Source organism: Scyliorhinus torazame, chromosome 12, assembly GCF_047496885.1.
Source record: "Scyliorhinus torazame isolate Kashiwa2021f chromosome 12, sScyTor2.1, whole genome shotgun sequence".
NCBI classification, from domain to species: domain Eukaryota; kingdom Metazoa; phylum Chordata; class Chondrichthyes; order Carcharhiniformes; family Scyliorhinidae; genus Scyliorhinus; species Scyliorhinus torazame.
The window spans coordinates 77,140,434-77,163,522 of record NC_092718.1 but is presented as its reverse complement, the minus strand read 5'-3'; the positions used below and the strand labels follow the sequence as shown (position 1 = coordinate 77,163,522).

At 46.1% G+C, this 23,089-nt stretch overlaps 1 long non-coding RNA gene across 1 annotated transcript in view; it reads left to right on the top strand.

Moving 5' to 3' along the window:
* The window catches only part of LOC140386497 (uncharacterized), a 32,544-nt gene extending 13,466 nt beyond the window's left edge, over nucleotides 1–19,078 (top strand). Inside the window, exon 2 of the long non-coding RNA XR_011933626.1 lies at nucleotides 17,027–19,078. This is a non-coding gene — a long non-coding RNA (uncharacterized lncRNA). The remainder of the gene's footprint in view (nucleotides 1–17,026) is intronic.
* The last annotated feature ends 4,011 nt before the right edge of the window (nucleotides 19,079–23,089 follow it).

Genomic DNA, 23,089 nt, shown 5'->3' with positions numbered 1-23,089 from the left:
GTCCGTAATTAAGAAAGCAAATGCAATGTTGTCATTCATCTCAAGAGGCTTGGAATATAAAAGCAGGGATGTACTTCTGAAGCTTTATAAAGCATTAGTTAGGCCCCATTTAGAATACTGTGAGCAATTTTGGGCCCCACACCTCAGGAAGGACATACTGGCACTGGAGCGGGTCCAGCGGAGATTCACACGGATGATCCCAGGAATGGTAGGCCTAACATACGATGAACGTCTGAGCATCCTGGGATTATATTCATTGGAGTTTAGGAGGTTGAGGGGAGATCTAATAGAAACTTACAAGATAATGAATGGCTTAGATAGGGTGGAGGTAGGGAAGTTGTTTCCATTAGCAAGGGAGACTAGGACCCAGGGGCACAGCCTTAGAATAAAAGGGAGTCACTTTAGAACAGAGAAGAGGAGAAATTTCTTCAGCCAGAGAGTGGTGGGTCTGTGGAATTCATTGCCACAGAGGGCGGCGGAGGCCGGGACGTTGAGTGTCTTTAAGACAGAAGTTGATAAATTCTTGATTTCTCGAGGAATTAAGGGCTATGGAGAGAGAGCGGGTAAATGGAGTTGAAATCAGCCATGATTGAATGGTGGAGTGGACTCGATGGGCCGAATGGCCTTACTTCCACTCCTATGTCTTATGGTCTAAGGCCCCGGACCGGCTGAACCTCTGACTGGTCCACCGGATGCCAAGAGACATTTGTTTTGATCTGTAAATATTAAAATCATGATTGTATATAGTTATCCACCACCCCCACCGGACTTAATTTTAACAGGGGGTGAATGTGGTAAACCACTGTTTTACTTATATTAGAGGATGTACGGTAGAACCTGCTCTACAGGTTCGCCTGTGGCCCCTGTCTGCTGGCTCCGCCCCGGAGGCAGGGTATAAATATGCGTGTCCTCCAGCTCGCAGCCTTTTCGCCAGCTGCTGTGGGAGGCCACACATCTGATTCCAAGAAAGCCTCAGTTTGGATTCAACTTTCGACTTTAGTCAAATTGATCGTGCTTTGTTCTTTGTTCTTTGAATGGTTAACAACTTTTATTCCACCCAAAACTGATTGGACAAAGATCACTTCCTGCTTTCAGAAAACTACAGAAGACCTGCAAGGTTATGATGACAGGTTTAGGGGAATTTGAGTGGAACATTCAGGAATGGCACTTCAGGCAGGATAACTGACTTGGGAGCAGAGTACATTGGAACCATTTCAAACTGCTTTTGTCAATGGTTTAAAAACAAAATTGTCGAAGGCTTTAAATCTGGTGTTCTCTGACTGGAGACTCGTTGGCATCACCTACAGGGCATTAGTAGAACGCTGTATTCAAATTGAACGAGGATTGGAAGTTAGAAGTCATGATCCCCCACAAGCTGCAGCAGCTGTTGGAACTGCAACATCCACCCCACCATCTACAACAGGCCCTCTCCTTGCTCCATTAAAAGATTCCAGAAAACTGGCTCAATGCAATTTTTGTGGTGAAACAGGACATTGGGCAAAAACTTGTTGCTGTAGACTAGAGGAGTTACAAGGAAAAGACCACAAAGATACACCCCGTGACTCATATCACAGGGAGACACCCCGTGACAACTACAGAGATACATCCCGTGACAAGTACAGGGACCCACCCCATGACTACTATTGGGATCCGTCCAGGAATACGTATTATGTCGATACGTACAAGGAACAACCTAGACCCCGTCCACGGGCACCACCTAGACATGATCATGATGATGATAACAACAGGTTTCACAGACAACAATGGCAACCACAACTTGGGAGGTCAAAGAACTAGTGGACCCCTCTCTCAGTGAGTCCATTCAAGCAACATTACATGCTTTAATTAAAAACAATTCGGATGGACTGTAGATATCATTGAGAGTGGGAGGACAGGGCATTGATTTTCTTTTTGATACTGGGGCACAATTAACCGGTGTACTGAATAAATACGCTACATTTTTCCCTTTAAAGGACAAGGCGATTGAAGCATATGCAGTGGGAGGTGATCCAGTAACCCTTCAACGCACACAGCCTTTACTGCTTGGCCCATATCAACTAATTACTTCAATCTGGATTGGTCCCATTACAGAAACTCTTTTGGGAATTGTTATGGGCGAGGCGTTTTCAGAACCCCAAAATGTATCAAGGAGTTCAACCAACATCCCCCTTTAATGTAATTGTTGCTTTTCCTAGCACACCACTTGTTCTCTAGGTGTGGGATTACAATTATGGACACGTGGGTTTTTAAACACAAAACACTGTTGATTCCATGAACTCAACTTAACATCTTAAATAAATATTGAATCCCTTAACACTCCTGACTTCAAAGATAACTCAGAAAATATTGCAACAGTAAATAATTCCTCAAAATGTTCCTTCAAACTTCCAAGAGACTTAACACCTTTAAACAGAATCACATCAGGTTAATGGCTTTACTATTATGAGTTTAAATCACCCAAATGATCCAGAGATAGTTTTTCATGGCAGAGATCCAGCTCACTGCAAACACAGACACTCCCCCAAGCTCTTTACAAATTGCAAAACTGCAGTTCTCTGGAAACACACAGACACACACAAGCTGCTTTTCCAAACTTAAACTTCCAAAATGGCTGACCTGAGCTCAGCCCCACCCACTCTCTGATATCACTGTTTTCTTAAAGGTACATTGCTTAAACATCCATGTCTTAAAGGTACTCTCACATGACACCTCTCCCCAAGAAAAAAACCAAAACCATCAACTTCAAGATGGTTTCATTTTTCACTTTTGCACCATCCACTAAGAAATGTACACAGTAAAAATACTTCTACGTTTCAAAAAAAAAACCAGCACGTGCAAACAGGCATAATAATATAGTCCATTTTTCTTTGCTCTTCTTCCTCCATCCGAAAACCTTCTCGATTGACAGTCTCTTTGAACAAAGTCTCTGCACGATCCATCCATTCCTCTACTCCTCGGCATTTCTCTTCAGAATCAGATACTTTAGTTCAATCTGACCACAGAGTCCCTTGCAATTCTCCAATACAGGAGCATTGGTGATCACAGCTTTCAGGCAGTCAAATGCCTGTTGAAAGTCTGCTGTCCATTGAATTTTTTTAGGTTTCTTTAGTAAGTCCATCAGTGGAGTAATCACGCCACAAAACTTTTGCACAAAGGTTCGATCAAATTCATTCATGTTAAGAGATCGCATTGCCTCCCTTCGTCTTGAGGGTATCGGAAACTCCTCAAGGAAAGTGATTCGGGCTTCTCCAAATTCACTTTCGGCTAGGTTCATCACCAAACCCGCCACCTGAAGTCGATCGAAGAACTCCATACGATGTTTTAAATGCTCTTTCCATGTCCGGAAGTTGAAAATAAAAGCAGTTTGTCCCACTTTCTCCATGCAATCCTTCAATGGTGAGACAGGATAAGAGTCCGTTCATGTAACTGCATTCACCTTTCTATAGTCCACACACAACCGTTGGGTACTGTCTGGTTTAGGTACCATCACTATGGGTGAGGTCCATTGGCTGCAACCCACTTCAATTATGCCATTATTCAGCATACTCTCAATCTCTCTGTTAACCTGTGCCAATTTTAATGGATTAAGTCTATATGGATGTTGTTTGATAGGAACAGCATTTCCCACATCTACATCATGTATAGCCATTTTAGTACTTCCCAATTTATCTCTACAAACTTGCCCATGTGATATCAATAACTCTTTCAGGTCAGTTCCTTTTTCCTCTGGAAGGTAACTTAACAATTCATCCCAATTTTTAAGAACATCCTCATTTTCCAATTTAATTTGAGGTATGTCAAATTCACAGTCATCTGGATTTGGTTCATCACTTTGAGTTAGAATCATTAAAACCTCCTTTTTCTCTCCTTCCCTTTCAAAGTACCTTTTAAGCATATTCACATGACACACTCGGTGAGTCGTCCTTCTATCTGGTGTTTTTACCACATAATTCACCTCACTTAATTTCCTTTCAATCTGATACGGTCCACAAAACCTAGCTTTTAAAGGCTCCCCTCCCACTGATAACAACACTAAAACTTTATCCCCACTGGCAAAACTACGAACTTTGGATTTCTTGTCCACTACCCGTTTCATCACATTTTGTGCAACTTTTAAATGTTGTCTAGCTAATTCACCTGCTCTATTTAATCGTTCCCTAAAATTTGACACGTAATACAATAATGTAATTTCCGATTTCTCACCCACCAATTTTTCCTTAATCAATTTAAGTGGTCCTCCTACCTCATGACCAAAAATTAGTTCAAAAGGACTAAATTTGGTAGACTCATTTGGCGCATCCCTTTTAAGCATATTCACGTGACACACTCGGTGAGTCTTCCTTCTATCTGGTGTTTTTACCACATAATTCACCTCACTTAATTTCCTTTCTGATGTGTTGGATGTTCTGGATCACATACAGGTCACTAACACTTGAAGTAGTGCAACACTATTTTATTAAAACGTTAACTATTTAAACATACTTGAACTATGGGTAAATACGATACCAGCTTTAACTAAAGACCTTTGCCTTGTCCTAACCAGTGATGCACTCAGCACATGGTGAATGTCTGTGTTGCAGGCTGTGAGCACTGTGCTCCTAGCTAGCTGCTACTCGAATGAGCGGGAACTCTGATGTCCCCTGTCTTTATAGTGCGTGTGCTCTCACTGGTGATTGGCTGCGGTGTTGAGTATGTTGATTGGTCCCACTGTGTGTCCATCAGTGTGTGTCTGCACCATGATATGCTGGTGTATATAATGACACTTTCAATCTGATACGGTCCACAAAACCTAGCTTTTAAAGGCTCCCCCACCACTGGTAACAACACTAAAACTTTATCCCCACTGGCAAAACTACGAACTTTGGATTTCTTGTCCACTACCCGTTTGTGCAAATTTCAAATGTTGTCTAGCCAATTCACCCGCTCTATTTAATCGTTCCCTAAAATTTGACACAGAATACAATAGTGTAATTTCCGATTTCTCACCCACCAATTTTTCCTTAATCAATTAAAGTGGTCCTCTTACCTCATGACCAAAAATTAGTTCAGAAGGACTAAATTTGGTAGACTCATTAGGTGCATCCCTAATTGCAAACAATACAAATGGGATTCCTTTATCCCAATCCTCTGGATAATCTTGACAATACGCCCTCAACATTGTCTTTAATGTCTGATGCCACCTTTCTAACGCTCCCTGCGATTCTGGATTGTACGCAGTTGATTTAAATTGTTTTGTTCCTAAGCTATCCATAACTTCTTTGAATAACTTTGAAGTAAAATTTGTTCCTTGATCCGATTGAATTTCTGTGGGAAGTCCATATCTAGTAAAGAATTTAAGTAACTCCTCCACAATCCTTTTAGCTGTAATATTACATACTGGAATGGCCTCTGGAAACCAAGTAGACACATCCATTACAGTCGAAAGATATTGATTCCCACTTATTGTTTTCGGAAGCCGTCCTACTCAATCGATTAGGAGCCTTGTAAAAGGTTCCTCAAATGCTGGAATGGGGATGAAGGGCTCTGGTTTTATCACTGCTTGAGGTTTCCCTATTACTTGACATAGGTGACATGATTGACAAAATTTAACTACATCTTTATGTAGTCCAGGCCAATAAAAATGTTTCTGGATTTAGCTTGAGTTTTCCTTATTCCCAAATGACCACCCACTGGTACCTCATGTGCAACTCGCAACACCTCCTTTCTATACCCTACAGACAATACTACTTGATGAGGTTCTGCCCACTTTTCATCCGCCTGCATATGTACAGGTCTCCATTTTCTCATTCAAGACATTATTTTTACGGTAATAACACTCTGGTATACTCTCAGACTCATCTTCCGTATATGCTTTCTGATATATCCGTTTTATTTCTACATCTTTCTGTTGTAACTCTGCCAATTTTCCTGAACTAAAAATATCCACCTCATCCTCCACCTGTTCTTGTTCTTTTTCAATCATCTGATCAAAAATCGTTTCTGATAATTGCACTTCAACTTCATCTTCACTCTTTGATTTCTCCTCTTGCCTTAATCTGTGACTTTGCGACCTTGTTACTACACAATCCGGAAAAATCCCAGGATATTCATCCTTCAACACTTCAGTTGTCTGATTTTCCACTGGCTTATCAACCACAGTAGACATCACTCCCACCTGCGATCCAGGTATATCATTACCCAAAATAACCTGTATTCCTGGTCAAGATAGTTTATCTATTATTCCTACTACCACTTCACCACCCTTCACTGGACTTTCCAACCTCACCTTATATAATGGAACGCTACTCCTCTCACCCTGAATTCCACATATCACCATCTTTTCTAGTAACATTCTTCCCAAACTACATAATTCCTCATCTCTTACCATTAAAGATTGACTCGCCCCTGTATCTCTTAAAACTGTGACTTCTTTACCTGCTCCTCCTGATACACATGAATAAACTTTACCCACACAAGTAAATTATTTAAATACATCTGGCACCTTCTTAACAATTACTTCTTGAACAAGCTGCACAATTGTTTGCACCTCCTTCACTTCCCTTGGGCTTTCCTTTGCCACTCTAACAAACCCCACTGTCTTATCCTGTTTTACCACATCAGCTTTCCCAGTGCTTTTCTTCAACCACCAACACTGTGACTTTACATGGCTTAGTTTATTACTGTAAAAACATCTGAAACTTTTCATTTATTTTCCATGCTCCTGGATTTATTTTTTAATCTGAGGTACACTCTCTTTATTGTCTCCCATCAGATCACCTTTACCTTTACCACTTGAGTATTTCTCATGTCCCCAGTTTCTATCCCTCACCGGCTGAAACTGATGTCGGAAACCAATCTTTGATTTATGAACTAATTCATAATCATCTGCCATTTCCGCTGCTAATCTCGCAGTTTTAACCCTCTGTTCTTCCATATGAGTTCTCACAACATCAGGAATTGAATTTTTAAGCTTCATACGTTGGTCTATTTTCAAAGCCCTTATCCACCTTCAAAATTACTCTGTTTGAGCCTTTCAAACTCCATGTATGTTTGACCAAATTCTTTCCTTAAATTTCTAAACCTTTGTCTGTAAGCTTCAGGCACTAGTTCATATGCACTTAAGATGGATTTCTTCACCTCCTCATACGTTCCAGATACCTCCTCCGGTATTGATGCAAACACTTCACTAGCTCTACCTACCAGCTTTGTTTGAATCAGTAACACCCACCTGTCCTGTGGCCATTTCATTTGTTTAGCTACCATCTCAAATGAAATGAAAAAGGCGTCCACTTCCTTCTCATCAAACCTTGGCAATGCTTGGACATATTTAAATAGATCCCCACCAAGCCTTTGACTATGACGCTCTTTCTCACTGTCCTCATCACTATCATCCAACTGTACATTTCCCTTTACGTCTGCCAATTTTAACTGATTGTCATGTTCCATGGCCATTTTCTGAAGTTCAAACTCCCTCTCTTTGTCTTTTTCCCTGATCTGTATCTCCCTTTCTTTTTCTTTTTGTTCTTCCAGGGCAATTCTTTCTTTTCTCCTTTCCTCTCTCTCTTTTCTTTTTCCTCTCGCTCTCGTTCTCTTTCCTTTTCCTCTCTCTCACTCTGATATTCAAGCCACTTTAATTCTTTCTCATGTTCCATTTGTTTAATTTGCAACTGAATTTTTGCCATTTCCAATGACTCAAACTCTATCTCTGGCAACTTTAAATGCTTAACCACTGCCATAATTACCTAATCTTTTTGCATTTTGTCAGGTAATGTGAACTGCAATGTTCTTGCCAAATCTAACAGTCTGCTTTTTGTTTCTGTCCTTAAGGTACTACGTGTGACATTCACCACCCCCAAAAACTTCTGAGCCTCTGAAAAAGCCATTGTTCACAACACTCGCCCCACTTAAACTAAAATACCACACCGGAAGAGCAACAATCCTTCACTGTCTTTAAGTTCACAAAAGCCAATCCAATAGACAGACTTTTATCCCCCTAGAGCCCCCAATTGTTATGGGCAAGGCGTTTTCAGAACCCCAAAATGTATCATGGAGTTCAACCAACCTCTCCCTTTCATGTAAGTGTTGCTTTTCCGAACACACAGCTTGTTCCCTAGATGTGGGATTACAATTATGGACACGTGGGTTTTTCAACACAAAACACTGTTGATTCCATGAACTCAACTTAACATCTTAAATAAATATTGAATCCCTTAACACCCCTTACTTCAAAGATAACTCAGAAAATATTGCAACAGTAAATAATTCCTCAAAATGTTCCTTCAAACTTCCAAGAGACATAACACCTTTAAACAGAATCACATCAGGTTAATGGCTTTACTATTATGAGTTTAAATCACCCAAATGATCCAGAGATAGTTTTTCATGGCAGAGATCCAGCTCACTGCAAACACAGACACTCCCCCAAGCTCTTTTCAAACTGCAAAACTGCAGTTCTCTGGAAACACACAGACACACACAAGCTGCTTTTCCAAACTTAAACTTCCAAAATGGCTGACCTGAGCTCAGCCCCACCCACTCTCTGATATCACTGTTTTCTTAAAGGTACATTGCTTAAACATCCATGTCTTAAAGGTACTCTCACATGACAGAATGTATATCTTCTGTACATTAAATTCATTCCTTACCTTTGATAATGGCAAAGTTACATGGTCCCTCAGACACCTTAAAAGGAGTGATCTTGCTCAACACCCAATTTGGGCAAAGGACAAAAATGATTGTGGCCTTTTGAAAATGGCACCAGCATCCTTCACGGGAGTGCCACCGCCATGTACCTTACAATATCCCATTAATGCCTCCTCAATTGAGGGAATTCTGCTAATTCAGCAATTGAAAGAAAGAGTTTTATTTAAAATTCACAGTTCATCAAACAGTCCAGTGTGGCCTGTCACAAAGGGCATGGCGCCTGACTATTTATTAGCGGAAAGCCAATGAATGCATTGACAGAAAAGCTGCTTTGGTAGCTGTTGTGGAAAAAACTTGCCAAAACTTCGAGGTTTTGCAAAGGTCTTTTATTATAACACGAAGTTCGTGGAGGGAGTTAGAGTGACCACCGTCCTTCTAATTGTCCCCACCTTACAAGAGTATAGCAGTACGTTATATGGTTTAATAAGCAATATTTAGAAAAAACAAGGCATTCCTTTGATAAGCCCAGACACAGAAAAGTGAGCAGAGTTAAACAACAGGCCTTGAATTCCCAGCCTAAGAACAATAATAATTGTCTACTCTCAGCAAAATGTGCATCTGTGCACTTGTTTACATAGTCTGACCTTCTGCCTATTACATGCAGAACTTCTTGACTGAAATAAAGCTAATATGTCCATCATGCTTTGCCAAGTGCCTATTGCCATGAAATATAGTCAAGCAGCCAGTTAAGAAGGAATACAGGGTATTAAGGCAACTAATCCGCCAACTAAAATTCCTTCTACAATCACTGATGCTTCTGCAATCTCTAATGCCTTAACACCAGACCTTGAATGGTTTTCAGTTCTAGACTTGGCAAATGGCTTTTGGTCAGTACCACTAGCTAAGGAAGTGCAACCATGCTTTGCTTTCGCAGTTAACCAACAACAGTACACATGGACCAGACGTCCACAAGGATTTCACAACAGCCCTCCTGTTTTTCACATGGCTCGACAGCACCATCTGAGGGAGCTACCTGATGTGCCCTCCACCATTATGCAATACGTGGATGATGTTCTGCTAGCCTCCATTAATGAGGATGATCATAAAAAAGACTTGTCTTCCCTCTGAGACTACCTTTGTCACAATGGACACAAAGCAAGCCTTGCCAAAGCACAAATTTCCCAAGATGAAGTTATTTACTTAGGTCAGACAATCTCCAAAGGTAAACGAAAACTTACCCAGGACAGGTCGGCAGCAATAAGAGATGCCAAAGAACCTACAACTGTCCAGGAGGTGAGGTCATTTTTGGGACTTTGCAATTTCAACAGAAATTGGATTGATTCCTTTACTCAGCTGGCTCAACCATTAAATGATCTCCTAAAAGGCAACCGGAAATCAAAAGGCTCAGTTAACCTCACATTGGAACAGAAAGAGTCTTTCTTGAAACTGAAACATGCTTTGTGCTCAGCACCTGCACTTGGCATTCCACACAATGGGAGGCCCTTCACTATGTTTGTTCATGAGAAAGACGGCTACATGAAAGCAGTACTAGCCCAAGAACATGGTGACCAGTTAAGACCTGTAGGATATTACTCTGCCAAACTTGACAATGTAGCACTGGCATATGGCAGCTGCCTCAGAGCCATGGAAGCAACCTGTCGAGCTGTAATGACTACAGCAGGCCTTGTCTTCGATCAGCAGTTAACCATTAAATGTCCCCATGCAGTCCGTTCCCTACTCTCCATGAACAGAGTATCACAAGTCACATCAGCCAGGTGGACAGCAGTGTTGGAAGTGTCATGATATTCAAACACACACATCATGATGGACACACTAACAGGCAAATCAGAGTACACAACACCACAACCAATCACAGACAAGAACACCAACCACATAAAAAGCACGAGCACGACACCTGGAGGTCAGTAGGTCTGGGGAGAAGGAAGCATGAAAGAGCTGTTGAAACACCACAAGCAGGGAGCCCCCCACGTGCAGAGTGCAAAGACCAAGTTGTAAATAGTGAGTTTAAATAAACAAGCGTTGTACCATATGCAACTGTGTTGGCTCTTCTGTGTGTTAGAACACCCAACACCACATGGTACAGGAGTGGATCGATACCTGCCTACCAACCTGCCATTCTGGACATGGACCACACCGGCAAACCGCAGCCGATGCAAGTCACGGGGAACCTAGGCACCAACTGGAAGCTCTACAGGCAGCGATTTGACCTGTACATCCGTGCCACCGAAAAACAGAATGTCTCGGATGATTCGAAGATTGCAATGCTCCTCTTCTACGCAGGCCAGCACCCAAATGATGTCTTTAATTCACTGGTGTTCGAGGAAGGCGAAAACCAGGCCAAATATGACACGGTCATCCTCAAAATGGACCAGCACTTTCAAACTGAAGTAAACGAAACTTTCGAAAGATACATCTTTCAGCAACGCCTGCAAGGTAAGGAGGAGCTTTTTCAACCCTTTTTGACGCACCTCCGGATTCTGGCGCAGTCCTGCGGTTACGGCACCACCACAGAGTCCATGATCAGGGACCAGATTGTTTTTGGCGTTGCCTCCAGTGGCCTACGCCAGCAGCTTCTTAAAATAAAGAGCCTCACCTTAGCGTCTGCTGTGGAAGCCTGTGTCCTCCATGAGAATGCTGCCTGCCGTTTTGCCCGATTTCAGGCGTCCGAGTTGGCACGGAGGGGGTCCCCAGCCGTCGAATCGGCAAGCCAGGCCGCCCACGACGTTGAACGCATCCAGGCCGTCGATTTCTTCCCGCCCCACGGCCCGGACGACAGCGGCCGCTTCCCGCGCTTTTCGCGGTCTCCCGCGCAGGTGCGCGCCAAGAATAACGGCCACAACGAGGGACGCACTGCGCAGGCGCGCCCACCGCAAGATCGCACTGCGCATGCGCAGTGGCGCAACGAACGCCGTGACGTCATGACGTGCAGCAAGTGTGGAGGTCTACACTTAAAAGGGCAATGTCCTGCAAAATACCAACAGTGCAACAGATGTGCCATGATAGGCCACTACGCAGCCCGCTGTCGTGCGGCTCAACCCATGGATCCGGCGCATCCTCGACAACCTCGCACACGAGTCAGGACCGTCCAGCCCACGCATCAAGACTTCCAGTTAAGTGATGCAGATGACCAGGATGACTTCAGAGTTGCCGTCATTGATGTCAACAAGGTCAATGCCATCAATCCAGACGATGAGTGGTGTGCCACCCTGACGGTCAACCGATCGCGCGTCGCCTTCCGTCTGGACACCGGCGCATCCGCCAACCTGATTGCTTACTCTGCAGTCCAGGCCATGAAGGTCAAACCACCCATCACACCATCCCGGCTTAAGATGGTTGACTATAACGGGAACGTTATCCCGTCCGTAGGATCTTGCCAGCTACAGGTGACTCACAAGAGGTACACGGCCACACTCCCCTTCGAAGTTGTGGGCTCATCAAAGGACTCGTTACTGGGCGCACAAGCGTGTAAGGTCCTTCACCTGGTACAGCGCATCATGTCTCTCTCTCCAGATGAGATATCCGACTTCCCGGATGCTGAGTTCCACGCGAATCTCCATTCCCTCCTCGCTCACAACCAGGAGGTTTTTGAAGGCATGGGGACATTGCCACACACGTACAAGATTCGACTCAGACCGGACGCCATCCCTGTCGTTCACGCACCTCGCAGGGTTCCTGCGCCTCTCAAAGACCGCCTCAAGGCACAACTGCAGATTCTTCAGGACCAAGGGGTCCTATCCAAGGTCACGGAGCCCACGCCATGGGTCAGCTCCATGGTCTGTGTAAAGAAGCCCTCTGGCGAGCTCCGTATATGTATAGATCCAAAAGATCTGAACAACAACATCATGCGGGAACACTATCCCATCCCAAAACGAGAAGACCTCACCAGCGAGATGGCGCGAGCCAACATATTCACTAAATTGGATGCGTCCAAAGGATTCTGGCAGATCCAACTGGACCCGGCCAGCCGAAGACTATGCACATTCAACACCCCTTTTGGCAGATTCTGCTACAACCGGATGCCATTCGGCATCATTTCGGCATCTGAAGTATTCCACCGCATTATGGAGCAGATGATGGAAGGCATCGAAGGGGTACGTGTATATGTGGACGATATCATCATTTGGTCCACCACTCCGCAGGAACACATGCATCGTCTTCGACGTGTCTTCACCCGCATACGGCAAAATGGCCTGCGTCTCAACCGTGCGAAGTGTGCTTTCGGCCAGACGGAGCTGAAATTCCTCGGGGACCACATCTCAAGGTCCGGGGTCCGTCCCGATGCAGACAAGGTTAGCGCCATCACAGCCATGCCACGACCGGCTGACAAGAAGGCTGTCTTAAGATTCCTGGGCATGGTCAACTTCCTTGGGAAGTTCATTCCCAACCTGGCTTCTCATACAACAAACATGCGCCATCTCGTAAAAAAATCGACGGAATTCAACTGGCACCAGTCGCATCAGCAGGAATGGGAGGAGCTCAAGCACAAACTGGTCACGGCACCAGTGCTGGCCTTCTTTGACGCGACTCGCCCTACAAAGATCTCAACAGACGCCAGCCAATCTGGTATTGGAGCGGTACTCCTGCAAAAAGACAGCACGTCATCATGGGCCCCGGTTGCGTATGCCTCACGAGCCATGACCCCTACCGAACAGCGCTACGCGCAAATCGAAAAAGAATGCCTGGGCTTGTTAACTGGACTGGACAAGTTCCACGACTATGTGTATGGCCTGCCACGATTCACGGTCGAAACTGACCACCGCCCCCTGGTCAACATCATTAACAAAGACCTGAACGACATGACTCCTCGCCTCCAGCGCATCTTACTCAAACTCAGGAGGTACGATTTTGAACTGATCTACACTCCGGGGAAGGAACTCATAGTGGCGGACACTCTTTCCCGAGCAGTGAGCACACCACCAGATGCGGAGGGGTTCGTGCGTCAAATTGAGGCACACGTGACTCTGACAGCAGCAAATATGCCAGCCGATGATCCTTGTCTGGCCCACATACGCGCAGAGACGGCGACTGACCCTCTGCTGCAGCGAGTGATGCGCCACATGACGGAAGGGTGGCTAAAAGGGCAGTGCCCCCAGTTTTATAATGTGCGAGATGATCTCACCAATATAGACGGGGTCCTTATGAAATCGCATAGGATCGTCATTCCACACAGTGTGCGCCAGATGATTCTTCGTCAACTACACGAAGGCCACTTGGGTGTCGAAAAATGCAGACGAAGGGCCCGGGCGGCGGTATATTGGCCGGGTATTAATGAAGACATAGCCAACATGGTGCTCAACTGCACAACCTGTCAGAGGTTTCAGCCGGCGCAACCTCCGGAAACACTTCTACCACACGAGATGGTGACGTCCCCCTGGGCGAAGGTGGGTGTTGACCTATTTCACGCGCTCGGCAGAGATTACATTGTTATTATAGACTACTTCTCAAACTACCCGGAAGTCATGCCTCTCCATGATCTGACGTCGTCCGCAGTCATTGGGGCCTGCAAGGAAACGTTTGCTCGCCATGGCATTCCAAGGACTGTCATGTCAGACAATGGACCTTGTTTTGCCAGCCGTGAATGGTCGTCCTTTGCCGCAGCATATGGTTTCACTCATGTGACATCCAGCCCTCTGCATCCACAATCGAACGGGAAGGCTGAAAAGGGTGTCCACATCGCAAAGCGGCTCCTGTGCAAGGCGGCTGATGCCGGATCGGACTTTAACCTTGCCTTGCTGGCCTATCGATCGGCCCCGTTATCCACGGGCCTCTCGCCAGCGCAGCTACTAATGGGTCGCTCCCTCAGGACGACGGTACCTTCCGTCCTGGCACCGACAACAGACCATGAGGCGGTTCTTCGGGACATGCAACTGCAGCGTGATCGCCAGAAAGGTCGGTACGACACACGAGCGACGGACCTGCCCCCCCTGTCCTCCGGAGACGAAGTACGCGTCCATCAACCGTATGGTGGCTGGTCAGCACCGGCCGAAGTCCTCCGACAAGTGGCTCCCCGCTCGTTCCTGGTTCGCATGCCGGATGGTTCCGTGCGTCGCCGCAATCGGCGCGCCCTTCGCCGACTTCCACGTTCACAGCCACACAACACGCCAGATCCTCAACAGGCTTCCGAGGATGACTTTGTGGAGCTGCCGCACATCACGCCCTTTCCATCGCCACCCATGGCCATGCCTGCACAGCAGCCGGTGGTTCTTGATCCACCCTTAAGGCGGTCAACCCGAATTCGTCGCAAACCCATTAGAATGGACTTATAATACAGTTCATATGTTTAATAAGTTGGACAATTTTACATGATAACCTGTTGTTGTTTATCGTTCCAGATGTCGTCTGACTGGACAACTGTTCAAAATTTTTTTTCTTCTTCTCTCGTTCGCATTTCTGTTATGTTATGGTACAACTGGATTCATGTGACGCACTCGACATCGCCCCATGTACATAGTTCCGTCATAGACACATGCTGCACACGACACACACACACTCTTAGATGCACTCACGTCACGATCATATTTATTACCACGTAGGCACATGTCTTTGTAAAAAGGGGGGATGTCATGATATTCAAACACACACATCATGATGGACACACTAACAGGCAAATCAGAGTACACAACACCACAACCAATCACAGACAAGAACACCAACCACATAAAAAGCACGAGCACGACACCTGGAGGTCAGTAGGTCTGGGGAGAAGGAAGCATGAAAGAGCTGTTGAAACACCACAAGCAGGGAGCCCCCCACGTGCAGAGTGCAAAGACCAAGTTGTAAATAGTGAGTTTAAATAAACAAGCGTTGTACCATATGCAACTGTGTTGGCTCTTCTGTGTGTTAGAACACCCAACACCACAGGAAGCATCTAATCTTTACTTCCACCGAGCAAGTCCACTTTGCTCCCACTTCCTGAGGTGTAAAAGGGGGGAGAGGAAGAAGAACATGACTGTGTGGAAGTAACAGAGGAAATGAAGGAGGCACGCCTGGTAGAAGAAGAACCACTACAGAACCCAGATTTGATTCTATTTACATACAGTTCCTCCTTAATTGACAAAGGTATTCGAAAAGCTGGATGGACAGTCACCAGCCTCTATGAAGTAATGGCGGAAGGAAGTTTGCCCCAAGGAACATCAGCTCAACAGGCCGAATTGAAGGCTCTAACAGAAGCATGTCATGTCGCAAAAGATCAATCAGCAAACATCTATACGGACTCCAGATATGGTTTTGGAGTGGCCCATGATTTTGGTCATTTATGGAAGAAAAGAGGATACCTTACCACAGCAGGTACACCTATACGAAATGGGAAAGAAGTACAAGACCTTCTGGAAGCAATGGCTTTACCAAAAGAACTATCTATTCTCAAATGTAAGGCTCATACTCACGAAGATACTATGGAAGCTATAGGAAATGCCTTTGCAGACCAAGCAGCAAAGAAAGCTGCCTCTAAGCGGCATCCTTCAGCACCACCAAGACACATGTACAAATTACAAGATCTATGTGAAATGCAACAAAACTCACACAACAAGAAAAATGGTCGTGGCTAGGTTCAGGTTTGAAGAGTAATATGATGATAATATCTGGAGTCAAGTTCAGACTGATAAACCAGTGGCACCACAGGCACTGATGCCATTCCTGGCACAACAGATCCATTCATGGGGACATCCAGCCCCTCAACAAATGATGGATCGATTCCACAGAAGTTGGTGTGGCAAAGGACTTTTAAAAATGCACAATTGATACCAGGTCGTTGTGTGACATGTCAAAAGGACACCTTCGGACCTATCACGAAAATGCCCCAGCTAAGAGCTCCTGCCCCTACAGGACCTTTTCAGAACATACGAGTTGATTACAGCACCCTTCCTCCGTGCAAAAGATGCACTGAGGTCCTAGTGATAATCGATACATTTTCTAGATGGAGATAAGCTACTGCAGTCAGAAAGGCTACAGCCACCCATACGGCCAAAGTCCTATGCAAAGACAATATTCCCAGATGGGGAGTACCAGCTAGCATTGATTCAGATAATGGAACCCACTTTACGGGTGCTGAATATCAGGAGGTGTGCAGATTACTGAACATTGATTGGAATTTGCATTATCCTTATCATCCAGAATCATCATGAACCGGACCTTAAAAGAAAGACTATCCAAATATAGCCAAGAAGGCATGAACTGGATTCAAGCTTTGCCCCTAGTACTGTGCAGTATCAGAGCAACCCCAAACAGAACAACAGGCCTAAGCCCATTTGAGGTCATTACAGGCAGACCCATGTCTCTGCCAGGAACTATTGACTTACGAAAAGCAGACTGTCATTTAATGAGTGATACATTACTTAGCTATTGTCAAAATCTAACAAGTGCTGTTAGTTCTGCTTCTCAACAGGTTTCCGCAGCCTGGGGTAAACCCCCTGAAGGAGGACACTGCCTCATTCCCGGCGAGGCAGTGTATGTGAAGAAGTTACAGAAAGAACCTCTCAGTGCCAAGTGGGAAGGCCCATACCAGATTCTGCTGTTACACAGTCCACTGTGAAACTCCAAGGAAAGAAACACTGGATTCACGCGTCACATGTGAAGTGTGTGCATCAGAATAATAATAATCTGTTATAACGTTTGCAACATTATTAATTTTAAGTTGCCTGGTCTGCTTAGCAGACTTTGCTAAACAGTTGCATGACAACACCTTTCTTCAAATGTCTCACAGTTATGCTCAAAAATTTAATATCTCTGGGTGCTGGGTGTGTACTGCAATTCCTGCCCACTCAGAGGGAGGTATCCCTTTTATACCCATTCCTTTTAATATTTCAGAAACCGCTGAATGGTATATTTTTCTAAATAACTCAGACCAAGTCAAAGACTTGGCAAGACATATCCAAAACAAAGTTAAGAAACTTGAACACCCCTCTGATTCCACTACTTGGGGTTGGCTCTTTAGATGGTTAGGTAGCACTGGAAGGTCCGTTATCCAGGGAATTTTCTTCTTTTGCATTATTGGATTTATCCATTACGTAATCATCATGCTCATCAGATGTGCATGCCAATGCACGGCAGCCCGCAACGCCCAAAGGATTCAAATGGTTCAGTCCACATCCAGTGCACCACCACCCAATAACTTTGACGTGGAAACTTTTTGTTGAACTATTATTTACTGCATTATTACTGCACTTTAAATCATTTCTTAATCAATTGTTATTAATAATTTCATTACTGAATTACATAATCAATTTTGAATCATCTACAATTATCACTAAATCATATACTCAGCTTCAGTTATTTTACTGTACAATCAATTTATTTGTCAACATGAAATAATTATTATTAACCTTTTATGACTTAATTATGTAATCATGTAATCAATTTTTAATCAGTATATCAATGTTTTAAGCAATTTTTCAATTTTTACTAAGTTCCTTAATCATGTTTTATTACGTTCAATTATTAATGTATTAATATTTTATGATATTATCATTTGATTGTTTTATTGAATTATTAAGATGTTTGTAACGCTTGCAAGGCTTTTCCCACTCTGTTGTTGAAGGCTGTTCTCAAATAAGTGAACCATGAAAGGCAATGCAAATGAGTCTCTCTCTCTACGCCTATCACTGTCCTATTGCATTTATTCCTTTCCTTCTTTGATTCTATTTCATTTTTGATTCATCTTATTCACCTTTCGAATAATCAAAAAGGGGGGACTGATAGAATCTACCTTTTTTAGTAAAGGATCAACCTTTTTAGTATATAACTAATTAAAGGAATAAATGGCCCAAGATTTAAAATGACTTTTCTTGTAAAATATACCAGACAGTGAGAGATGCTGTTTTACATGAGAATAATCAAGATAAGAACCTCCTAGACAAACCAAGGACACATTTGGCCAAGTCAAAGATTTTGGGCAACACTCCCAGAAACTGTTTTCATAGCAACCGAGAAGATTCATAAGAAAGGCATGTTTCAAATCACCTCATGTTAAAATTTGATGGACAAATACATATCGAACTGAATTAACTACGAAAGAACTTTAACCCAATCACGGCCAGAAAGGGGAGAGGCATTATTGACAGCAATAATCTTTAAAGAATACTTGCGGGATTGAACAAGCCATTCTGGAATCACTGACTTTAATCTCTAAAGCTACTTTTCTGTTCTGTCGCTTTGAACAGCTATTTTGTTCTATTTTCAACTTTCTGTATTGTGTATTCAACAAGAAGAAATATCAAGAGCTCTTATTTGTATTGAATTTACTCAGTACTCTCTATTTGCTTGGACAAAACAAACTTTAAAGATGCTCTGTATTGCAAGTAAAAATACTGATCAAGTGATATCTCATTCAAACTGAATAAAAGCAATTTACTCCATACACGAAGCTCTGTTTCATAATCTGACGAGTAGTGTATATCGTGCGGCGACATGAAAGATACACTAGCCAAAGTTCAAATCTGATGCACGATCAATGACCACTAAAGCGAGGTTGTAGTCCAACTGAAGGCTTTAATAAGCTAGATGTTTCCCCCAGCAGCTCAGGTACAGAATGAAGGTTTCTGGGGCGGCACAGGCTCTTCTACCCCACCTAGCAGGGCAGAGCTACCATACAGCTTGACCAATCGGAAACATACAATATCTACCAATGGTGTTCCAGCATTACCAGGTACTGTAATACCTCTACACAGACTACCACATTCACCCCCTGTTAAAAATGAGTCCGGCGAGGATGGTGGCCTGATATTACAACATGGTAACGTGGTAGAAATTATAGTTATGGAGGTACCGTAATACCTCCGTACAGCGTTTTGTAACTATTTACAATTCTATTTACTATTTAGAATTTATGATTCATAATTAGCTATACACTTTAAAATGAAGCAATCAGTCGATCGGGGGCCCTGGTCATCCTCTGTGATCGTCGAAGCTTCGGTGGTGACTCCGGTGGAAGCTCGGGCATTTGTGACTCCGGGAGCGTGGCCTCGATCTCTGTGGCAGCTTTGACACCCCTAGATGACGCTGGTGGGGAAAACGGTTGACCTGGGAAGGGAGTGCCTGCGGGGTGTGTCGGTGGGTGGGGGGGCCTAGGCAGGGCCGGCGGAAGGACCAATCCTCCTGTAAGGTGCACTGGTGGGAGGGAGGGTGGGAATGGTGGCTGGGGTGTGCGTGGGGCTCCGGCGGGTGCCAGGTCTCGTAGGGAGACTGTATCTTGTCGGTCGTCGGGGTACGCCACGTAGGCGCACTGGGGGTTAGCGTGGAGAAGATGGACCCTCTCGACCAACGGGTCCGACTTGTGCGCCCACACGTGTTTTTGGAGCAGGATGGGTCCGGGAGCTGCCAGCCAGGTCGGGAGCGAGGTCCCAGAGGAGGACTTCCTGGGGAAGACAAGGAGAGGTGTTTGGTTGGTTGTGGTACAAAGCAGTGACCGGATGGAGTGGAGGGCATCCGGGAGGACTTCCTGCCAGCGGGAGACTGGGAGATTCTTGGACCGTAGGGCCAGTAGGACGGTCCTCCAGACTGTTCCGTTCTCCCTCTCTACCTGTCCATTACCCCGGGGGTTGTAACTGGTCGTCCTGCTCGAGGCGATGCCCTTGCTGAGCAGGAATTGACGCAGTTCGTCGCTCATAAAGGAGGACCCCCTATCACTGTATATGTAAGCGGGGAACCCGAACAGTGCAAAGATGCTATGGAGGGCCTTGATGACGGTGGTTGCGGTCATGTCGGGGCAGGGGATGGCGAATGGGAACCGGGAGTACTCGTCAATCACGTTAAGGAAGTACGTGTTGCGATCGGTGGAGGGAAGGGGGCCTTTGAAGTCCATGCTGAGGCGTTCAAAGGGACGGGAAGCCTTTATCAGGTGCGCTTTCTCTGGTCGGTACAAGTGCGGTTTGTACTCTGCGCAGATTTGGCAGTCCCTGGTGGCTGTCCTGACCTCCTCGATGGAGTAGGGCAGGTTGTGGGTCTTGATAAAGTGGAAGAAGTGAGTGACCCCCGGGTGGCAGAGGTCCTCGTGGAGGGATCGGAGGCGGTCCACTTGTGCGTTGGCATATGTGCAGCGGGACAGGGCATCAGGAGGCTCATTTAGCTTCCCGGAACGATACAAGATTTCGTAGTTGTAGGTGGGGAGTTCGATCCTCCACCGCAAGATCTTATCGTTTTTTATCTTGTCCCGCTGTGCATTATCGAACATGAAAACAACCGACCGTTGGTCAGTGAGGAGAGTGAATCTCCTCGCATCTGACACAGCAGGTGGAGGTAGGAGCAGCCGAGGGGCTGGATGGTTGGAGGGCAAGCCAGCCCCAGGGACCAGCTAAAAGCAAATTTCTGCGGATACTGGATTCTGAAACCAGAGAGAAAATGCTGGAAAATCTCAGCAGGTCTGGCAACAACTTTCGGGAGAGAAGAGAGCTAACATTTCACGTCCAGACGTCCATTTGTCAAAGCTTCGACAAAGGGACTTTGATAAAGGGTTCCAGTAATCAGCTGCCGCCCAAATGCGGCCCAGGCTCCTGGAACACCCAGACCCAGCCTCAGTGAAGGCGCAGTGAAACAGCCACGGAATACAGGAGGGGATGACGGCCGGCTTCCAGTACCTGCGGGTGCAGGTGAAGGAGTCCACCCGCTTGCAGGAGCAGGGGGTGGTGCCGGACATGTGTGCCACCCAGGCCGACACCGCACGGGTAACCCCCACGGTGGAGGCAATGGGGGCGACGGTGTCGGATGTGGGTCAGAGTGTGCAAGGACTGGTGCGCTCTGTGCAGGCAGAGGCCGAGGCCCAGGACAGGGTTGCCCTCTCACAGGCAGTCATGTGCCAGAGCCACCTGGACATTGCATCGACGCTCCTCAGCGTGGCCCAGTCACAGCAGGCCATGCCTAAGAGCGTCGGCGGCATTGCCCAGGTGCTGGCCGGCGTGGTTGAGACACTGGGTGGGCTGGCCGAGTTACAGAGGAACCTGGCCCAGTCCCAGAGGGACGTGGCCCAGTCCCAGAGAGACGTGGCCTAGTCCTAAAGGAAGCTGTCCCAGACCCAAAGGGACGTGGCCCAGTCACTGGCTGATGTGGCTCAGGGTGGTGGCACAGTCCAACATGGAGATAGCCCACTCCCTGTGCTCCATGGCCATGAGCGTGCGGACCCTGGTTGAGACCAGAGCGGGCCACGAGGACTGGCAATGCCAGGTGGTGGGGGGGCCTCAAGGGATGGGTTGACGGTGTGGGATGAGAGGGGGGTGCATTTGGAAAGTGGTGTCCGTGCCCCTGGCCAGCCCCCAACTCCACCCCGCCCCTCCTGTGGTGATGTGCATCACTGTAAATACATGTAAGCTAGCCAGACACTAGAGGGAGCACCAGAAACATCACACACACACACTCAGCCAATAGATAAGTTAGATAGGAGGCGACCAATGGACATTCACGATACACAAGGAAGTGACACGACCACAGGGGGGCATTACACCAACCGATACATAAAGGACACCACACACATGATCACCCCCTTCGGCCAGTGGAGACAGTCAGTGAGGAGAGGCACAGGGTTGATTCATTATCACACCCAACACGTGGAAGACAGCAGATGGTTAGTCAGTTTAGGTAGCTATAATAGGATTAGCAGTAGTGTCGAACTCAAGTTATAAAAGTGTACATAGTGTAAATAAATGAGTTGAAGTTATTTACACATCTCGACCTTCCTTGACAAATGCAACACAAGGAAGCCACCTATGTTACAAAGGAAACATAACAAAACACCTCCTGGTCGGTGAACCTGGAGGCGCTCAGGGCGTCCCGTACGTGTTGGCCTTGGCGCACACGTCGTGCGGCCTCCTCTATCTGCCTGGGCCCCATGACCTCATCATCGTCCCCCTCCCCCCCCATCCTCCTTGTCGGATGAGGTCTGCCCTTCCTCCTCATCCTCCTCCAGCACTTCGCCCCTCTGCTGTATGATGCTGTGGAGGATGCAGCAGGCGGCCACGATGCGGGTGACCCTCTCAGCATCATACTGGGGGGCCATTCCAGAGCGGGCCAGGCACGTGAAGCGCTAAGTATGCCGAAGCACCACTCGATCATACTTCTGGCCGCTATATGGGCGTCATTGTAGTGGGTGGTCCGCGTCAGTCTGTGACCTATGGAGAGGTGTCATCAGCCACAGCCGCAGCGGGTAACCCCTGTCACCCAGGAGCCAACCACTCAGCCAGTACCCCTTAAACATGTCAGCGACCGCCGAGTGTGCCAGTTTGAAGCAATCGTGCACACTGCCCGGGTATCGGGCGCAAAGCTATATGATGTGCAGCTGATGATCACAGCTAGCTGAACGTTCATCGAGTGGAACCCCTTTCAGTTCCTGTGGAGCGGCCTGTAATCCACAGGTGCCCGTAGGGCGACATGTATCCCGCCGATCACCCCCTGGACGCAGGGCATCCTGGCGCTGGTGGCAAAACCCTCTGCCGGGGCATTCAGATGGGCGCGGTCCACATGG